This window comes from Ursus arctos, unplaced genomic scaffold (genome assembly GCF_023065955.2).
Source record: "Ursus arctos isolate Adak ecotype North America unplaced genomic scaffold, UrsArc2.0 scaffold_4, whole genome shotgun sequence".
NCBI lineage: Eukaryota > Metazoa > Chordata > Mammalia > Carnivora > Ursidae > Ursus > Ursus arctos.
The window spans coordinates 52,585,338-52,605,511 of NW_026623056.1; the positions used below are offsets into that span (position 1 = coordinate 52,585,338).

At 31.1% G+C, this 20,174-nt stretch overlaps 1 protein-coding gene and 1 pseudogene across 1 annotated transcript in view; both read right to left on the reverse strand.

The window, feature by feature from the left end:
* EPHA6 (EPH receptor A6) overlaps window positions 1-20,174 on the reverse strand; it is an 815,563-nt gene that overhangs the window by 683,404 nt on the left and 111,985 nt on the right. The gene's annotated exons all lie outside the window — the stretch shown is intronic.
* Window positions 2,511-2,687, reverse strand: LOC113257141 (U2 spliceosomal RNA; annotated as a pseudogene).

A 20,174-nucleotide genomic window follows, 5' to 3' on the forward strand; every position in this document is an offset into this window, starting at 1 on the left:
TCTCCATTTGGTGAAACAATGATCACTGTGGAAGGAACAGGTTGAGGTGGGTTAATAAGGAGTTCAGATTTGGATATGTTATATAAGATGCCTGACAGACATCCCAGTTGAGCAGGCACAATTCTGGATGTACAAGTCTGAGTTCAGAGGAGAAATCTAGGCTGGAATATATGTTCAGGATTCAGTTAATATAAAATCTCGAGGCTGAATAAAACCACATGAAGAGTAAATGGCAATATAAGAATCAAATTACTGATCCTTGGAGGAGAAATCAACCAAGAAAATAGAAAAGGTAAGAAAAGAACCAAAATAGAGTGATGTTATAGAAACCAACTGACATAATTGTTTCAAAAAAGAGGGTAGCTATTATATTTGATTAATGCTATTGATAACTCAAATAAGATGAAGGCTGAAAATTGACTTCCAAATTTCACAATGTGAGCATTGTAGGTGATCTTGAGTTGGGTTGTTCTGGCAGAATGGTTGGACAAAAGTGGAATGGTTTTGTGAGAAAAGATGGGAAATACAGACAGCTCTTAGATGGAGAAGTAATGAAGACAACATACAGATATTTTTTCAAGGAAATATTTTTAGAGAAACGTGTAGTACCTGAAGAGGGATGAACATATGGCAGCAATATTTATATGCTGACGTATATAATATAACTGATGATGCACTAGATTAACATTATTAATATTAGAGAATATGCATCATGAATTACATGATTCACCTTTCTTACATTTCAATGATAATTTCCAAAATCTTAAATTCACTTTTGTTTTCTCCTTTATTTTAATTTAACAGTAAATTTTTATAGTGTATTCCCCAGGAAAATATAGGCTGCTAGCCCATCTTTTCCCTACGATTTTTAATATGATGTGTGTATGCACACATACGTGTGTATATATAGAGAGACACACATAGGTGTATACTCACATAAAGATATATGAGACAAAATGAGAGGTTTGAACTAAATTATCTCTTACTCCCCTGACTGTTTTTAAAGGACTATAATCCTTTCATACAATTTCTCCAGAGATTTGCTTCATTTATTGGGAGCACTTATTTATAGCACTATTGCTCAACTTCACCTGTCACTATGAACTCCTAAATCTGATCTATTTATGACCCTTTCTTCTTGACTGAAAAAAAAATGTTTACCACTTCAATTAAAATTATTTATTAACAGGATTAATGACATTGTTTTTTCTCTATGTCAGTCTGTCAGAAAATTTTGTTCTTGGTCCATTTTTATCTTAACAATTGTTGCCTGTCTCTTTTCAGTTTTGCTGATCCATACTGTACAGAACTTAGACCAGCTAAATTGCCAACAGTGCTCTCATTTATAAAAAATAAAGAAGTCCATGTTATTTCTTACTTTAGTGTTATGTTTATTATTGCTGACTTTATTTAGACTGATAACTAATCAGTTCATTCTCATTGAGTGTTTACTCAATACAACATGAAAAAGTTGGAATTTTTTAAAATACAATTTGGACCACCATTCTAGTCTGTCCAAATTAGCAATGTGTTAGGCCAGTAAGAAAAGACATTAGCCACATATGCCAAAGTTGCTTTACAGTTTCCAGGCAGATGGATTTATAAATGCTTCTGAAATTAGTAAATACAAAGTATTAGGAACCAATAGCCTATTTTATCTATAAAGCATATTTTTTTGCCAAGTTTTTCGGGTTGTTTTGTTTTGTTTTTTTAAGTAAGGGAAGGGGGAAAGAGGAGAGGGAGAGAGAGAGAATCTTAAGCAGGCTCCACACCCAGCCCAGTGTGGAGCCCGATGGGTGGCTCAATCTCACAACCCCTAAGATCATGACCTGAGCCAAAATCAAGAGTCAGACACTTAATCGACTTATCCATCCAGGTACCCCACCAAGAATATATTTTTTTAATGTCTGACCTTGTACATTTAGTTCTATCGACAAACTTGCTATGTAATTAATATTTTAAAATCAATTTATCGAACCTCATAGGAGACAGAAATAATGATATATTGAGATACAATCACTTCTATCAAGGAGTTTATAACTGAACATTAGGGAAAGAAGAATAAGAGCAATAAAACACACTTCTCTGAAATAATAATGATAATACAAAGCAAATGTGATAAAGGCTATAAATCGAGTACAGATTTTTCTGTGAAAAAGTGAATTTTTCTGTGAAAAATGAAAAAGAAAAAAATCTAAACAATTAGGTGTCTTAAACTTTAGAAGTGTCACGCTTGGATTGAGCAGACATGTAAATATATACTACTATAACAATTAGCTCTTATACACATGCAAAGATAATTCCTACTTTTTGTGCACTTATCATTTCAGAATTAAATTGTCAGTGGTATAAATATTGCTTTTCTTATATCTTTTATTTAAAAATTAACTTCATTTATTATGTTCCCATAAATTATGTTTTTCAGTCTTCATTTGCATATTTTTTATTATTGCTATAGTCACTTAACTATATCTTTTAAAAGTCTTGACTGTGGTTTGATGTGTATGGTGTAGAGGTACACGATTCCTGGAAGTACTGCAATACCAGGTCAATGGATGGAAATGGATGGAGCAAGCTACTATTCCACCTCCCTGCTCCAAAAACCCACTTACTCAGAGGACATATCAGATATTAAGCTTATAAGAACAGACACTACATTTGATTTAGCCAAAAGGCCAAGAAGCAAATAACTATGTTTTAAAAAAAATACGTCAGTTACAATTACCATGTGCAACCTCTATTCATGAAATTACTATCATCCCTCTTTACTGCAATGCATTTCAATAATCTGAGCGGAGAGTCATTATATTTCAAAATACACAAAATTTGAAATTTAGGTTTTGAAATTAGTCTTTAAAAAATGCCCTTTTAAGGTTGTTTTGCTAACTCGCTGACCTGTCTCTCCAGAGTCCTCCCAAGTATAGAGAATTAACAACATTATATGAATATTTAATTACCTTTGAACTTTCACTTAGACTCAAGAACAATAATAAATATAGAGCTTGAGGTATAGAAAAAAGACCATATAGAAACTACCTCCTCATTTACGTAGTATATACAGAAGTGCTTGAAAAAGTTGATATACATTTTTATAATCATTTAACTTCAAACTCTAGTATAATGGATTAATAACAGCTTGATATTTTTATAGTATGTATAAAACAGAATCGTGATTTTTTAATTAGCTAATTTTGCATGCTTTAAAACCATTACATTTCCAAAAATATTTTCGAGAAGCCAGATGTTCGTCACGGATATATGTATTTTTTAATAACAATTAAGAAATAAATGTGAAGTTCAAACTAAAAGTATAGACTTTTTCATGTACTTAACTCTGGGGCCTAAAAAGACAAACTGCCATAGAAAAAAATCTTTCTACTTAAAAATATATGTTATTAAGGAATATGTTGTTTTCCTAGAAACTTTTCCAACCTGGCTCCTATGGAGCTGCAGCATGTACATCCAGAGGAGAAGTAACATCAGGGTCTGGTGAGGTGGTCTCTTCAGTGCGTTCTCGAATTTTCCCCCCTTTTAGCAGTGTTGAAAATAGGTCTGGAAAAGCATAGGAAAGCTATATCAAATTTTCCTTAGGAGGTTTTTTTCCATACTGTTTTAGCAACTTTTCATGGTGAAGGTGTTCTATGGTATGACATAAGTATTCATTTTCACTAATGAGTCCTCCCATGTAAAATTAACAATATCCTCAAGAAAAATATAATTATACTGCATTAATTCAAATCAGGCTATATTTGAAAATATGCTTGTGTGAGTCGGATCAGAAGCATCCTTAGAACTACACAAACATAAAAATGATTTCTAAGGAAAACGGAACTATTTAGGATGGTATCCTTTATACAAAATGAAATATGATGCTTTAGGACAATATGTCTTTTGATATGCTATCCTTATAAGCTAGATTTTAAAAAATATTTAAATATTATATTGCTCTTGTACAGTCCAGAAAAATGAAATGCATTGTTTAATGAGTATAAATAAGAATTATTTCCATGTGTACTAATAGAAGAGTTTAAGATATTTATGTCACATATATATGAAATAGTTATATATTTGTGTTCACCAAAAATGAAAATATCACTAATTATATTACTAATTTTGAGTGAAAAAAATAAGACTGCATGTTGGCAGATATATATCATCTTTAATTTGTTGAAACGATCAGCATAATTAGTTACAACATGAGAAATATATTTTGATTTGATTCTTCCCCAGCATTAACTACCTGACATGTAGTAAAACTATTGATGATTTAGTTATAGTTGTTTTCTAAAATCCATAAAATGCTGCTTATGTAGTATCTTCTGGTTTAGTGAAAATGAACATAGTAATAAATATTTAAAGAAGAGATGTTGCTAAAACAGTAACCATTAATCTAAATACTCAGTGTTACTGGATTAAACTTTACAAGGCTTGGATGGATATTAGAGAACCAATATTTGAATTTCTGTAATACAACTGAGTGGATATAAACAGTATTACCGTTTTTTATGGTGCTAGAATATTAAAAAAACAAGCAATGGAGAAGACTCTTATAGTGCTAGGAGCAAAGATAATATTTAAAGTTATCATAGTTAGAGGACTTTTTTTCCTATCCCATGTTTTCATATTTAAGATAGATAGACCTTTAGGAAAAAGACATTGAATTATCTGATTGTTTTATGGTCTTTAATTTGTTAACACTTATTTCAATTTCATTTGCCTTTCCAATTGCCCGTTCTTAAATTTATAACTTTACCTAAACCTCACTAATACTTGAAAGCACTGTAAAATAATGTAAATGTTACAAATTAATTTTTATAAATATTCTTATACCCACTTACCATATGATTATGACATACACATACAGTGAAATTATAGTTACACAATATGTAGTTTGCTTACTGAAACACAAAATCAGTAGAAATGTCTATTTCTGCTTGATATACTTTGTCAGATTTTTTAGAAATCTGTATTTGGTTATTTTAAAACCACAGTTAAAAGCTGATTTTAAAAAACAAATGATAATTTACAACTAAGATTTAAAAAAATAAATATGTTAATATAATTTCTTTAATAATAATGCCAGGATAAAATTAGAATTGATCCTTAAGAGTAAACTCTAAAAACAAAAATGAAGACCAAAGCTTCAAGGAAGGGAAATCTGATACAAATTAATCTTGACTTCTGTGAATTAAATTTGAGTTAAAAATCAAAATAGTCAAAGAGAGGTATTCTATTTACAAACAACTGTCTTTGTGGCTTAAGTATGTACAAATTTATTTCTCCCTGTGGAAAAAAACTCATTAAAAAACAGGAAAATGTATTTCACATTTTGATAGAAAAACTCTATTAATAATTTAGCATGAACAGTACAATATTGTAGGGGGAACCTATGATTTAATGACAGAAATTTCTAAGATGAAAATGTTCACCAATAGATACTACAAAGACTTAAAGAAATAATAAACAGAACACCCAATTATGAACAATAAGAAAACCTGTGAAACTGAAAAGTGTGCTCAGAGACAGCTTGCTGTGACTAAAACCCTACAAAATAGAAGGCGCATTTCTTCAAGATCAGCTGTAACATAAGCAAATGAAATCTTTACAAGATATCTACAAAAATAAGAGTTCATCAGAGTTCCCAAGTGTTCATGAAGTATTCAATATTAAATATATCTTTTAAATATGAAGGTATCAAAGTTAAAATATACAATAATAGTAAAATTAGTTTAATTTTCACAAATTTCTGGCCAACAGGTTGTCACTTTACATAAGCAAGGAGAATTCAAAATTGAAAAAGGCAAAGTATGAAAGAAAAAAATGAACCAGGGAAAATTTTGGCTGCTGATCAAAAGCACAGCATAAGAGAAACTTTTTCAAAGGTATAACAGATAAACTAGGCATATTATAGAGGTGAAACTAGTAAAAACTTCATTTTCCATAATTTAGTAATGAAATACAGGGTTCAAAAGCCACAGGTGCTATAACAGGAAAAAAATGTCAAATTCCTTTTGTCTACTTGGAAGATGATAATATCAAATAACTAGGTAGATATCACACACACACAATTAATATTAGATAAATTCTAATTATTAAATATAAAATTGTTTGGGAGATGTAAGGCAGTACCTTATAAGAGATGAAGTACAAACTGCGGTTTAAAGAAAAAAGGTGAAATTTTCTAAGTAAATGGATCCTCAAAGTATTAAGATGAGTAAGCAAATAAAGCAAAACAATGGTAGCAAGCTCATGAACACCGTTAATTACAAACTTCATCACAGGATAAATAAAGATTAATACAATTATTTAGTTATTAAATAAAGGGTTTTAAAGTTCCCTGTATCTAATTAGCTTAGAGAGCAATGAAGAATGAATAGAAGACAACTAGTAAGGTTAAATGGACTGAGGCCAACCTGAATTTTATTTATTTATTTATTTGTTTATTTATAAAGATTTTATTTATTCATTTGAGAGAGAGAGCAAGTGCACGAGCAGGAAAGGCAGAAGCAGAGAGAGGGGGAGAAACAGGCTCCTTGCTGAGCAGGGAGCCTGACACAGGGCTTGATTCCAGGACCCTGAGATCATGACCTGAGCTGAAGGCAGATGCTTAACCATCTAAACCACCCAGGTGCCCCTAACCTGAATTTAGTGAAGACACACAAAATAATTTTGCATAGCAGCAGGTAGAAATGAGAAAACTGTAATAACAAAACAATTCTTCAGTGCAACAAATTTTGGGAAGCCTAAGAATCAAATTTAAATGTTGTGTGCATGCTTGTGTTAGATGATTTATTTTTGTAATTAAAACTATTTCAGTCTTTAAAATGCTATTTTAACTTAGGAATACCTATCAGGAATGGTATGCTATATGCTTCCATTTTTGGTGAAACAGGTCATGGGACATTTCTCTCCAGTGTACACTTTAGATAACATTGGCCTGTAGTGAAAAGTATAATACATGGCAATGGGAGAGACTTATGGTAGAAAAACTGCAGTTTTCTATTGAGTAGCCATTGCAAATACTGGGATTCCCTCAGTAAATTTCCAAATATAACTCAATAGACAGATTCTAAGTTTAGTAATAGGTAGGGGTAAGAGTTTATAAAAGTGCTTGCTGGTTTTGAGATGCTTTCACGTGTACACATAGTTAGGTCCTTAAGTCTAAGGTATGAAAGGCCATCAATCCATCCCCACCTTTTGTCCCTATTAGGATACTGCTGATGGGGTGCAGCAATATCCCCGGAACCCTGGAATCTTCTACTCTAAATATACCATCCTAGAACAACTCCAGTGAACTCCTGGTGAACTGGTTTTCTGGCTTAAAAATAAAGCAGAAAAATGTTCTAAGATTAAATTTTGTTTGCTTGTATAGCATGATATTAAAGATACCCAGAACTGTCCAGAAAAGAAGAAATTAGAGATATATATACATATATATGTATATATAGAGAGATATATCTAAGATATATATACATATATATATATCTTATTCTTATATGATATATATGTTTATATACATATATGAATATCTACATATAATATTGGCAGAAGGTAAACATAACGAAGCTATGACAGGATGGCAAGTAAGGGGAAGGTGACCTCAAAAATAAGCCTCATAAGAGTGACAAAACAAATTTTAAAAGATAAATAAAATTTCACAGGTCCATGGTTTTAAATTTTACTGTTAGATATGAGTTGGTTAGAAAGGCTTAAAAAAACTATAAGGAGGTATTTTCCGCCTCTGATATAGGCAGCTTAGCTTATGATGAACTGTCTTCTGCTAAAAATAAGAATAAATTCTGGGGAGAGAACTGGAAGAAACTTACGGGAGGGAGAAACTAAAGGAGATGAGATTCTTGAAAGAAAAGTATTACATTGGTGCTGTGTCAGATTTTAGACACCCCATCTATACTGAGGGCATCCTCTGTCTCTAATATAGGGGGTGGAGCAGCTGGAAGGGGATAGAAAGAGCTCAAGTAGAAAGCTGCAGTTATTGAAACCCTATGGAGAAATCTGGCTTTCAGAGCAGCTGGAAATTAGGGCTGGGGGTTGTGACTGTGGAGAGTCAAAGAAGGCGGAGTCCAAAAGCTGCGCGTAGATACCACTCTAACTGCCCTTGTTCCAAGCAAGGCTAAAAGAAGCTCAGAGGAAAACAACAGAAAGCTTGAAAGAGCTTAGTAGAGATTTTAGCAGCTGCCCACCCCAAGGGAGGTGAGTTCCCAGTTAAGTCTCAACAAATTCAGACTTTGTAAATATTCTGGCTCTCCTTGTTGACAGACTAAGGGATTGGATTCTCTCTAACAAAGCCTAAAACCTTAAGCATCTCAAAAAACAAGGTAATCTGCGAGTAATTTAAACTGCCTGCTAGAAGAAAATTCAAAAGTTTTCAGAAGAAAATTGCAATATCCAGAGTCTCTAAAATATATCATCCATAATGCCCAGTGTACAAGAAAACTTATTAAACATGTGAAAAAACAAGAAAATGAGGCACAGTATCAAGAGAAAAATCTGTCAATTGAAATAAATAGACTAACCAGACAGCAACTAAGAAATAATTCTGGAATTGAACAATGCAACAATGAACAATGAACAACTGAACAATGCAATATCTGAAATAAAAAATCCGTTAGTTGAGATTAAAAACATACTGGACAAAACAGAAAAGGAATCAGTGAAATGCCAGTTAATAGAAATAATCCACACTAAATCCACACTGTATACTAACGTATACAGAAGAATGGGATGTATGGGAAAGAAAATGCCATAATATTCAGATATTTGTAAAAATATTAACAAGTAATATGACTTTTAATGTAAAAATCTTAAACTTGTTTGTTCTCTACATTAAAATACTACTTCAGAGCCTATTTCTTAATTGTTATAAAAAATTCGTCACAAAATACTACAGTAATAAAGCCATTTCTTATAAAGAATGACAACTGGGGGGCACCTGGGTGGCTCAGTCAGATAAGCATCCAACTCTTGGTTTCTGCTCAGGTTAAGATCTCAGGGTCCTGAGATTGAGCCCTGCATCAGGTGCCAGGCCTCCGCCTAGTGTGGTGCTTGCTTGGGATTTTCTCTCTCCCTCTCCCTCTGCCCCTCCCTGCTCTCTCTCTCTACAATAAAAAAAAAAAAAAAGGGAGAAGAAAAGAAAAGAAAAAGAATGACAACTATTGTCTGGCCATTTCCCTTTGTATAACAAAACGATCATCACAGTATTATTTATGATACCCCAAAATAGAAACAAATATCTATACTCCCTTCCTTGTCTGACTCATCAATCCACAATTACTTTTTTCACATATTTAACTTTCCTCCAATTTCAATTTAAACTTTATAGTCATAAAGTCTTTATCCCTATAATTCCACACTAAATTCTTCTCTTCCAAAAAACTTCCATGTCCTAAATACACTTGTACTGTCATAATGATCTGTGTCTTGATCCTGAATCTTTCCTGTTTTCCCACTTTTTGCAAAGTGCTAATGAAACTGTAGAATTACAAGCAAATTACATTACAACATAACTAATTTCAATTGGAGAAATTTAAAAACGAACATAGAGCTAGTGGAATTCTAAGAAGCTGTACTATTTGCTATCAAGATATCTGTCTGTGGTAAAGTGTAGATTCTAAAAGTATAAAAATATTTAAATTAGAGTTTTTGATGTCTTTAGTTAAAGAAATTTAATAATAGATGAATAACAAAGGAAAGTCTGCAACTTTTAAAACTTGGAGATCCAATAATTAAATATATCATTAGTAGAGGGAGATATACTAAGGCAATTTAATTTCCTTCTAAATACAGCAGATTAATCCTATTAAACATTCATCATTTTTTCCTTATTTCTAATTCATGTGGTTTTAGTAATGTGAAATACGTTAAATACTAGGAAAAAGGTTTTCTTTTTATAGACTTTTGATAAAGTAATAAAATGCAAAAGGTAAGCTAGATAATTAATGTACACTCTATAATAGTTTTTAAAATATTTTATTTGGAAAACTTTCCCCTAAAATACAAAAGATAAGGGAGGATATAAATTTGGATGAGGTATATCACTCAGATTTAATTACAGATAGCCTTTTTTATCATTTTATTTTTTTGAAAATTTCAGACATCATAACATTTAACTTATAAATACTTTAGTCAGGCTCTTTTAAAGATATATTTTCCTACATAACCATCATACCATTATAGTACTTAATAAAACTAACATTGATTCTTTAATTTTATATACAGATATAGTCTATTTTCAAATATACTGATATATCCAATACAGGTCTATATCTTGTATTTAATTATGACTTTATTTTTTTTAATCTGAACAATTTGTTACCCCAAATATTTTATGTGGTGATTTTAATATCCCTTGACATATGCTGAATTAAATATTCCATTAAGTTTTGAAAAATGGTGATTTTTCTAATACTACTATTCTTTATTTAGTTGGAGGCATTTTCTGTAATGAAGAGCTGTCCCTCATAAACTGCGACTGGTTACCCAGAAATAGAGTTGTTATAAGAAAATGAGCATAAATGCTTAATTCTTTTCTTAAATTGCATATTTTCAGAGTAAGGAGTTGGTAAAATAGTTATCAAATAATAAGACTTTTTTTTCTGTTTTCTCCCTCACATCAAGGTAGACTTAATATGTTTCAATCAACTTTAGTCTTTTTTTTTTTTTTCATAATCTTGACCAACAGAAGCTCCATTAACCTGATTTCTATGTTATCACAAATAGACACACAGTGCATTAACAGTTATGACTTTTCAATAAATTTCAAAATCATATCTGTAAATTAATTTATTTAGTTCTTTAGTTATCCTAATTGAAGAGCTTTATGAAGGCATTGAGACAATAGCCAGTGCCAATTCATTAAAATCATAATTATTTTACATTTGGAGAAAAATAATAATCATAAAATATATGATTTTAGAAATGATACATTCAATTTTTCTGGATATTTTTGAAGCTTAAAAAGTTTAACCAAACATATACATACTTAAAAAAAAACTGTAATAATACAAAAAGTAAAATGCAAAATGATATATGTAGTTAACTAATACATCCTTCTATTTATGTATGATCTGGAAAAGAAAAAAAGTGCTCACTGATTTTCAATTATCACATAATGTTAATCACTTTTATAGAGTAAAATTCTCATTGTAGTGCTAATCACAAAGAAAATTACAATCACATATAACACTGTCATCAGTGAGTTTTTACTATATATTTTTCTGGTTTTTTAGATAAAATTATATGTATAATCCTTAACCTTAAAGTAAAACATAATTAATCCAAACAAATTACAGTTTTGTTGGATATTTGTATCAGAATTAATTTCTTTTTCTTATATAGATAATGTTCTTAAAGAACCTGGACAAAAGATGGCTAAAGTTAATGCCCTTTTGTAATCCATAAAATCTTGAATTAAGTAAAGCTTTCTTTCTCTTAAAGCTGACATAAATTAGCACTTCAAATTCTACTCAAAACTGAAACAAATTCTTTTTATTCTACAATTTATGTTTTAACTATTTAAAAGTTTCTATTACAGAGAACAAGAAATTTTATTTAAGTTGAAGCCATTTTATGGAGCTATTTTTATTTTTTAAAAAATGGGAGGTCTTCCTGAAAGCACAACTATATGCATTTTTGATATTTTAAAATTTATATGCATACTAAATTTATATGCATACTAAAATGTAATATAGCATATACACACACAATCATAAAGAAAACCATACAGGAAGTCTTCCTCAAAGGTCTCTGGAGTAATTAAATTGCAAAAGAAATGTCTACCTATCAACACAAGGATAGTTTTCTATGTGGAAATGTGTTTGCTGGTTTGTCTTTGTAAATATAATTTAATTGCTCAAGAGAAACTTAAAAACTCCTGAAGAGCAGGTCTTTGGAACTAAATAAACATTCACTAAATATACTGTGAACTGAATGAATGAATAAATTTAAGCATGTTTTCATTTTGTTCAATATTTTCTGCTACTTTCTCTATACTGTAGTGTAATGAAAGGGAATCTTAGAATTTATGATAGGTAGATGAAAATTATACCCTTAAATCTTGTGCATTTTTCCATCACTTAATCACCTTTTACATCAATTAATTTGATTTTAATTTAAAGTTTAAGTTTAAACATCTTTTGTCATAGGAAAACATGCCACTTATTGATAAAGAAAATTTATGTAACACAAAACTATTCTGGCAAGTTTTTTTACTATTTTCTTCCACCAAACATTTATTATGATGAGAAGCAAAAGACAAAATCAACTTCTGTTGTCTTTTCCCTTGTCTCCTTAACTTAATTTGTAATGCAAGTAGTTTGAGTAGTCCTTAGGAAATCTTTGCCTACTTCTAGGTCATGTATTCTCCTGTTGTTTTTGTTTCCTAGAAGCTTTATGGTTTTAGCTGTTACACATACTACTAGTTAAAAATTTATTTTTTAATGAGTATTTAAATCAAATAAGTGGGTAATTACCAAAGGAGAGCTTTACAAATTACAGATTTAGACTCAGAGACGTAGTATGATTTGTATGCACTCCTTTTCTTCTTCTATAAAGTAGTATAATACTAAGACAACACAGAATGTAAAATAAAGGGAAAAAAATCCACAATGTACTTATTAACACAAAGAGCTTGCAGCAAAGTGATTTGTCAAATGAAGAAATATTAAGAAAAGTATTATTAGATATGGACACACATTTCTACTTTGGCCATAGGCATAGGCTTTTAGACATCTATGAGACTTTAAATAGTATCCAATACCTAAAAGTTATTACAGTCAATTAAAAACCCTGCCTCGGTAGACTGTAAAAAGATAGTTTCTCTTATTGAAATAGACATAAATATAAAAAATTCCCTAAAGCTAAATTAAATGAAGTGCCGAAATGAATCATTTTAAGCAACAGGTAACATAACATTCCTTTGTAGATAATATTAATGTACTTTTATGAATTTATATGGAATCTATTATCCTGCCACAAACTTTAATTGAATTCTTCTTAAATCTTCTTTTTTATGTATTTTATGTATAGACGTGTAAATTTAATCCTTGTTCTCAAACTTGAATCTATGAGCTTTTGTCATTCCTGAAAAGATTCTCTAACTTTGAAATTCATACTTCAAATTTCTCCTGGTTTGCACAGTAGTATTCTTTTTTTTAAATTTTTTTAATTATATTATGTTAGTCACCATACAGTACATCCCTGGTTTTTGACGTAAAGTTCGATGATTCATTAGTTGCGTATAACACCCAGTGCACCATGCAATACGTGCCCTCCTTACTACCTATCACCAGCCTATCCCATTCCCCCACTCCCCTCCCCTCTGAAGCCCTCAGTTTGTTTCTCAGAGTCCTTAGTCTCTCATGCTTCATTCCCCCTTTTGATTACCCCCCCCTTTCTTTATCCCTTTCTTCCCCTACCGATCTTCTGAGTTCTTATGCTCCATAGATGAGAGAAATCATGATAATTGTAGTATTCTAATGGATTATCTAAATATTTAGTGTTGATATTAATGCAGAAAATACAACACATCCTTAAACCCTGCAAAGAACAGACATTTTGTCAAATACATAGTTATTAAAAATGGCCATATTCTATTGTTGCCATATCTTATTTATTAATAATGTAGTAGAATGAAGAGGGATAACTTAGATTTTGTTTTATGTTAACTATAAAATTTCCCAGCCAATATTAAGAAATTGTGACATATGTCTTATTAAAGTAATATTTCCTTGTTTATGTATTTGATTTATTTAAAAACTTAGTTCAAGAACACTTTAAATTCATTATGTAGTATTAAAACTAAAGAAACTTCTCTCCCCCAATAGAAATTTATTTGTCAGAAACTTAAGTATGTAAGAATGTGAAATAAAATAATGAATCAAAAGTAATATACTATGCTTTCAAATCACTACAATTGCTTTTGGTCATCCCTCACATATAAGCTAGAATCTAAACATCAAAAAAAAAAAAAAGAAATATTACTAAATAACTTGCAATATAATTCAAAGAAAGACTGTATAATAGATTGAATTAAACTATCTCTAAAAATGCTTTTTTTTTTCTGAAAGCACATTTCATAAAATCAAGACAACTTTCGCCTAACTCTATGAAATATTCAATTATTTTTTAAGATTTTAAACTAGTTGACTAGCTTTCCACCTTTCCTGTCACACATTCCATAAAATACCATAGTTTCAGTGATAGTATAATAAGTAATTTAAAAGTTTTACAGTCATAAACATTGCTTCCTAGTAGGGTAGAAATGATTTCTCATTGTAGGGTTCTGGTCATTTGCTTTATCAGCTCAAACATTAACCTTCTTAATGGGAACCTGTACAAAATGCTGTTTCAAAATCTCTTTTAAAAGAGTTGCTAGAACATGTTTGACTTATTTCTAGATTCCATAAATAGACCCCAAGCATCTGATATCTAATTTTTTTAAATTAGGGTGGTACCTTCATTTATGTTTTATACACACTTCAATCCATGTTTATAATGTGAAATGCCTATTTGTTTTTACTAACAAAACATGAAATCCAAATATGAATTATTTAAAATTCTATTAAAATACAATTTCAAAAAGCCTTATAAAGTAAGGTCCCAAAATATAAACTCATACTGTACATGATTTTTAATACGTACTCATATCTCCTTGCTGTCTTGCACTTTGCCTTCCATCACTGAATGGGCAAAGAAATTTTAGCCATGAGGCAATGCTTTTATATATTAACTATCCATTTATATATTAACTATCCATTAAATACATGTATATGTATAATACACGTTTTACATACTGACTATCCATTTTACATATAAGTATATGTGATATAGTTGTGTTCCATCATAGCACAACTTTCAAAATCTTAAAGGTAATGAGTTAAAAGGATACTTTCATGTTTTCATAACATTAGACTGTAAATATTTAATATTTAAATTTAAAATGCAAGTTTATCCATTTGGAAAAATATACCATTTGTTGTTTTTCCCTTAAACCTTTTTTAACCTCTAGCATATATGCAAATTTAGTAATAATTCTCTGTAACTCATAATCTCTTTGTGCTCCAATCTCCATGCACTGCAAATCTCAATCATGACTGGATCATAAAAATAATATAGTGGGCCATGACTACCAAGATGGGGGAAAAGAAAAGAGGGACAGGAGATGGAGGCAGCGGGAGGGGTAGGAGAGACTAGAAAAAGTAAAATAGAAAGTAATAAGGATAAGTATTATTTTTATGACTTTCTAAAATACTGGATTGCAATGTAAAAATTACACTGTCTATGGCAAAAAAACCTTTGAAAGATACCATATAGGAGAGAATCAAAGGAGTCCTATCGGAAATAATTCTTTACCTGCAATTTTAAAATTTGAAGACTTAATGGCACTGTAGATATTCACAAATACTAAATCTTCCACATTTTTGAAGATTACTAAGTATGAGGTTACACAAGTTAATTAATAAAACATATTGATTTCTCATTTTGCAAATTTTATTGAGTTATTGGGTCTTTGCAATTTGAGGGGGGTGTTCTTATATCTTCTGATTGCCCAATGTTTTGAACTTACTGACCCCCTGATTCTGGAGACCTGTAATAATAATAGTCTCCTCAGGTAGTATTAAGTTTTTTAATCAAAAGACAGTCTTTTATGCATTCTGCCATGTTAGACCCAACTTAATTTCAACTATTCCACACTGGAACTCATTGTTTCTTCTAAGATCCTCTCAAGACTACTCCATACATTTTCCCCCCTCAGAACTTTTGTAAGTACAGCAGGATATTTATTAACCTATCAAGTAATACCAATAACACTACTATGCTACTTTTACCAAATGTGGTAAAGATGATATAAGGAAAAGCCTATGAGAGGATTTCAACTACTCCCTGCACTTCAATTAAGAGAATTATCAATTATGTTTTTATTCCTTTCACCCCTACAGAGATCAAAATCACCATTTCTATCTCCAGTTAGACACATGTTTACAGATGACCAATGTGGACTGGTTCCCTGAAGTTCTATTCTCAAACTCCTAAATCAAAAAGCAAATTTAATTATGCCTTTTAGGCAACCCTGGGACTAAGAAGTTCAAATATACCCACATCATTCTTTTACCCAGCCACAAATATGAATAGGTCTATTCTGCATTTCTCTTTCCTTAGGACTTGAATACTTTATAACCTTTTCAAGGACTCAATTATCAGCATTTTTAAACCATAAATTATTAAAAGGATGACATATATTTAAAACCACATTGAAATACAAAGTATTATAAAATTTTAATTTATTAAAGGCCTGCATTTCACTACCTGCATCTCTAGGATCACATAAACCTACACATATTGTACAATGGTGGTTTCTCCTATTTCCTAATTACTTCTTCTCACCTGTAAAACTAGGACAGGATAAATTTCATAGAGTCCTTTTTCTTTTAAAGATTTATTCATTTATTTTAGAGAGAGAGAGAGAGCACAAGCATGCGTGGGGGTGGAGGGGCAGAAGGAGAGAGAGAATCTCAAGCAGACTGCCCCCTGATTGCAGAGCCCAATGTGGGGTTTGATTTCACAACCCTGAGATCATTACCTGAGCTGAAATCAAGAGTTGGAAGCTCAGCCGCCTGAGCAACCCAGGCGTCCCTCTTAGAGTTCTTTTTCAAATTAAATGGAATTAACGTATACAATGTTCTGGGGACATGTCTGGAACACAGTAAGCCCAGTAAATGTATGCTTTTACTATTATTATTACTATTGCTGCTGCAATTGTTACCATTATCAACACCATGTGGGAGGGCTATTGTAGTGTAAAGGGAAGAACATGGATTAAGGTGAGACATGATTTTTATTTAAATCTTGACTCCCTGGAAAAAAAAAATGCTGGTATTATGTAAGAAATTTCCTTATACTGAGGTACCTGGGTGGCTCAGTGAATTTAGTGTCTGCCTTCAGCTCAGGTTATGATCCCAGGGTTGGGCTCCCTGCTCAGCAGGGAGTCTGCCTCTCCTTATGCTAGCTCCTGCTCTGCACTCGCCTCACCCTCTCACCCCCACCCCTGCTTGTGCTCTCCCCCTGTTCATGTTTTCCCCCTGCTCATGCTCTCTCTCAAATAAATAAAATTGTAAAAAAAAAAAAAAAAGAAATTTTCTTATACTTTATAAGCTTTAGTTTCCTTATCTATAAAATGAGAATAGCAATTAATAAAAGAATTTTTATACGAATTAATTTCAAAATAAATGTGAAGTATTAGGTACATAGTAGATGGAATTTATTCCCCTAATAGCTTCCCATTCTAGCCAAACAATAACAATTTAACCACTCCTGTACATTAAGTCAGTAATTCCATAACTTTCATTAGGGAACAACAGTTTTCTCAGGTACAGATACACTGCATTTGCCTAAATTACTTATGTACTACTTACAGGGAAAAAAAAGCTTCTTATTAATACTAAAATGTAAATAATTAAAACACACAAATAAAGGAATGCTCATTTTTTTGTTTTTAATAGAATTTTTTTGCTTTAAATTCAATTAGCCAACATATAGTACATCATTAGTTTCTGATGTAGTGTTCAATGATTCATTACTTACGAATGCTCAATTTTAAAGCAATATAAAGAAACAAATACTTGAATATATGTGACATTTTCCTTTCATCAAACTATAATTGGTAGCTATTATGGCTGACTTTTACTTCCTTTTCCTTCATTTTCCTTTAAAGAAGACATATCTTATTTCTTCACAGTTCTGCAGTTTTTAAAAACCTGATGGCTTAATGTGCCCATAATTTCATAAACTTTCAGATTCAATCCATAGTACCCATATTTAATGTTTAAATACTAACGACAAAAATGATCCAATTGAATTACCTATCTAAAGGTTTTGTTTCTAAACACTGTTTTTCACTAATTTGTATACGTAATTTTGGTCAATTGAATTTTTTTTTTTTTTACCTCACAACTTTCTCACAATCTCACAAAAGAATTCAGATAATCTTCTTCAACATACTTTTAATTTCTATTTCAATATCAGAAAGAGTGCGGGCAGGGGAATCAAAACAGAGAACTTTATTCCAGAATATTTATAAATCTTATTTCCCTGGCAAACAAGATTCTCCCAACTTTCTTTTCTTTCTGGTTAATACCTATAACTTTTGCTAGGGGTTTCTCTACTAAACTGACATGTTGCCATTCAACTCTGCCGAAAATTATGAAGTAGGTTCTTTACACACTGCATAAATTTCACTGAGTTGGGTTCTCTACAATTCCTATTCTTTTTAAGCCACAAATGATAAATTTAAGAGCTGAAAATAATTTTGCCAGAAAATTTTCAATTCAATATTTGCTTTGGAAGCCAAAATTCTACACAGATCCTTTTGAGTTTAAGTACGTTTATCAGTACATTTGTGGCTGCTTTTCATAACTAGAATGGCCTTTTGAAAAACAATTACAAACAGTGTCTCAAATTATATTCACTTTTGCAGCTAAAATACATTTTATTTTTACATAATTTAAAACTTTCCTGAATAGATGAGCACTTAACTTATCATTGATCAAAAAACATAAGTAGATTTTTAAGAACAGCAAAAAGGTAGCTATTTCCAATTTATCAATATCTCCTAAAATCTTAGACTACTGTTTTATCTTTGTTAACAAATCACTAACAGCAAGTCTGTAATTATACTCTAAAAGAAGCTCTACTCAGGCAATTCTTTCTATTTGGGTATAAAACAACATTTGAAAGTTAACAGGCAGCTTCAGGTATATAAGAGATCTATACAAGATAAAACATTTTTTTAAGTTGTAATAAGAGGAAGAAATCTATACCTTTAGTTGTTTATTTAATATTGCTGATTGTACTTCTACAATACACCTTGCCTGAATTGTAGCCATTAATTTTTAAAATATTTATTATTCACATACCAACCACATCACTTATCTTCCTTAGTTTCTATCACAACACTTGGCACAGCAAAGTCCTTAACAAATGTTTGTCTTATTAGGGAAATAAGAATGAGGAAGAAAAGAGATTAAAATCATCACTGATTTTTGGTTCTCTTTAACTAAGTTATTCTTATTCATGGTACTTAAATCCCTATAGATCATTCATTCAAAAAATGCTTATTGACCACCTACTACATAAAAGGTACAGAGACATGCTGATGATACACAGCAATATACCAGACAGTTTGGTCTCTACTATCTCAGAGACTATGACCCAGAGATTATGACAATGGACATCTAATCCCATAATTTATTATCCTATTATAATTATAACATGCACTCTGCAGGCAAAGTGCACAGTGCTAAAGAACATATGCAAGGGGGATAGGATCAGGTTTGGGAAATTAGGAAATTCTCCCCTACTAAAAGTTTTAAAGTATGCAATACGCAGTAAGACAGAGCAGGGTCTGCAGCCACAGTGACCTTCCTTATGTAAATTGGACTGTGTCACTCCCTTAGAATGAAATCCATAATCTTTAATGTAACATATACAAGGCCTTTCAAAACACAATCCTAGATTTCAAGCTGTACTACAAAGCTGTAATAATCAAAACACTATGGTATTGGCACAAAAACAGACACACAGATCAGGGGAATAAGAGAGAGCCCAGAAATAAACTCACACTTATATATGGTCAATTACTCGATGACAAAGGAGGCAAGAACATACAATGGGGAAAAGACAGTCTCTTCAATAAATGTTTCTAGAAAAACTGGACAGTCACATTCAAAAGAATGAAACATGACCACATTTTCACATCATTAGCACAAAAAACAAACAAACAAACAAACAAACAAAAAAAAACCACACACCTCAAAATAGATTAAAGAACTAAATGTGAAACCTGAGATCATAAAATTCCTAGAAGAAAACATGCAGTAATTTCTTTGACAGCAGCCATAGCAACATTTTCTAGCTATGTCTCTTTAGGTAAGAAAAACAAAAACAAAATAAACTATTGGGACCACACCAATATGAAAAGCTTTTGCACAGTGAAGAAAACCATCAACAAACAAAAAGGCAACCTACTGAATGGGAGAAGATATTTGCAAATGATACATCCCGTAAGAGTTAATAGCCAAAATGTGTAAAGAACTTCTATAACTCAACACCAAAACAACAACAACAAATAATAATAATAATCTGATTAAAAATGGGCACAG